Source organism: Nicotiana tabacum, chromosome 21, assembly GCF_000715075.1.
Source record: "Nicotiana tabacum cultivar K326 chromosome 21, ASM71507v2, whole genome shotgun sequence".
Taxonomy (NCBI): domain Eukaryota; kingdom Viridiplantae; phylum Streptophyta; class Magnoliopsida; order Solanales; family Solanaceae; genus Nicotiana; species Nicotiana tabacum.
In genome coordinates this window covers 84,048,534-84,050,866 of record NC_134100.1, presented here as the reverse complement: position 1 = coordinate 84,050,866, position 2,333 = coordinate 84,048,534, and positions in this window count along the sequence as shown.

The window sequence follows — 2,333 nt, the reverse complement described above, 5'->3', positions numbered from 1 at the left end:
AATGGAGAAATTCTAGATTTACTCATGGCCGTGTGCCTCATCTTGGACCTCGTGACAGCGCAGCGTCGTGGCGGAGTTCGCGGAGGAGATGGTGGTTCTGGGAGCAGCAACCTTTCTTCTTCCGATTACGGATTCTTCTGTCTCCTCATATCTTCTTTATCTTATGTCTTCTTTCTCTACTCACCATATTGAGAGCCAAAAATATTTGTGTTTGATTTCATCAAACACAAGTTTGTTTTAGCTTTCTTGGTTTTGGATCCCCTCTATTACTTGTATTCAGTATTTGAATTTATGATCGCAATTTTATTTGTCTCTATTGAGTTGTCCCTCCATGTTATTGTATATCAATGTTTGATTTGACGAAGGCAAGTTTGTTTTACATTTTTTGGTTTTCCCCTCAAAGCTAGTTGTACACTTGTATTTGTCTCTTGATCTTAAGCTTGAAGTGTAAGAGATAGTTGAGATACTTGCAACCTAGACATTACAGGTAATGATAAAAAAATCTTTTATATTATCGGCATATATTAATTAAACTCAAATGGAAAAAAAATTGTCTCCCTGCACCCTCAGCATAACTATAACTTTTATTTTTAAATTGAAAATCCAAGAGGAAGAACACATTCATACAAAAAAAAAACTACTACTACTACTACTTCTTCTTCTTCGGCGTGAATTTTACCTAAAACCAACTCTAAACTTAATCAATCTCCTTTAAAATTGAGATATAAACTCCAAAATATATTCTCAATCATTTGCAAGAGCACTCGATCCAAACAAATTACAAATTCATAAAAGCTGAATATTGATACAATTATCATACAATCGTGATACAATCCTGAAACTACTTCTTCATCGAGTTTCAATCTAAAATTTTACCTAAAACTAACTTTAAATTTAACCAATCTTTCTCAAAATTGATATATATACTCCAAGATATATTCTCTTTTGCAAGAACACCCAACCCAAATATTACTAGAAATTCAGTAAAAACCGACCAAAAAAACCGACCAACGTTGGTCGATAATGGCCAAAAACCGACCAAAATGCGACCATTTACGTGTGGACAGTATTTTTGTGGCCGGAAAGGAATACCGACCAAAGTTGGTCGGAAATTACCGACCAACTTTGGTCGGTCAATTAAATTCAAAAAAAAAATATTGCAAAACAAACCGACCAAAGTTGGTCGGTTTTTTCCGACCAAAGTTGGTCGGTATTTTAATTATGTAATAAAAAGATTCACCATCTGGGAATCGAACCGGGGTCTATACTGTGGCAGGATACTATTCTACCACTAGACCATTGGTACATTTTGTTTTAAGATTGTCTTTTATTTGATTTATACTCTTTAATTGTATTTTCGCACGAAAATAACTGACCAAAGTTGGTCGGTTTTATTAAAAAGTAAAATTACCGACCAAAGTTGGTCGGTTTTTTTAAATGACCCGTCGAATTAACCGACCAATTTTGGTCGTTTTTTTAATATTAATTTTTATTTATTTTAATTGAAAAACCGACCAAAGTTGGTCGGTTTCTTAAAACATAAATTTCGCGGGACTCAAAAATAGTTTCTCGCATTTTTGCGCCAAAGAAAACTGATCAAAGTTGGTCGCTTTCGTAAAAAAAAAATTTTAAAAAAATATTTTGAAAAACCGACCAACTTTGGTCGGTTTTTTGACCGACCAAAGTTGGTCGGTCGACCTTGGTCGGTTTTTGTCAAATTTTTAGTAGTGAAAAGATCACAAAATCGTAAAACCTGAATATTGAATGTCGAGCTTCGAAACTTTTTTATGGATATTAATGGAGAACCCTTTGCTGCTGCAATATTTAGTAATAATATCGATGAATTTGTGTGAAGAGAAAAATATTTGGGTTAATTTGTATGAAGGAGAAAGAAATATTTTGAAGTCGTTTTGAAAATGAGATGGAAACATAATTTTAGGGGCTTTGTAATTGATATACATAATAGTGAGATGGGGAGCTGGAGTTCCGACGAGGGGGGGGGGAGGGGGGAGGGGCGCTATATCAGTTACATCCTAATTTTAAGATGGCATACTTTGTTTATTAAGATTTTGTATTATAGTGGTAAATATAGATCGAGAAAATAATTTTTAAGAAACCAAAAAAAAAAAAGTGATAAATAAGTTTTAGTATAGTCAAGAATAGAATTTTAGTGGGACCAAAAATCAAGCCCAAACTTTTGATATACTCTTTGGGAGGGTGATGTTAGGTTTAGAATTTTAATGATGATTAATAACAAAAAGCCTTGACTAATGTAATTTTACTATGTGTGCAGATTCACATGGAAGCAAGAATTCGGGTATGATTCGCGGTTT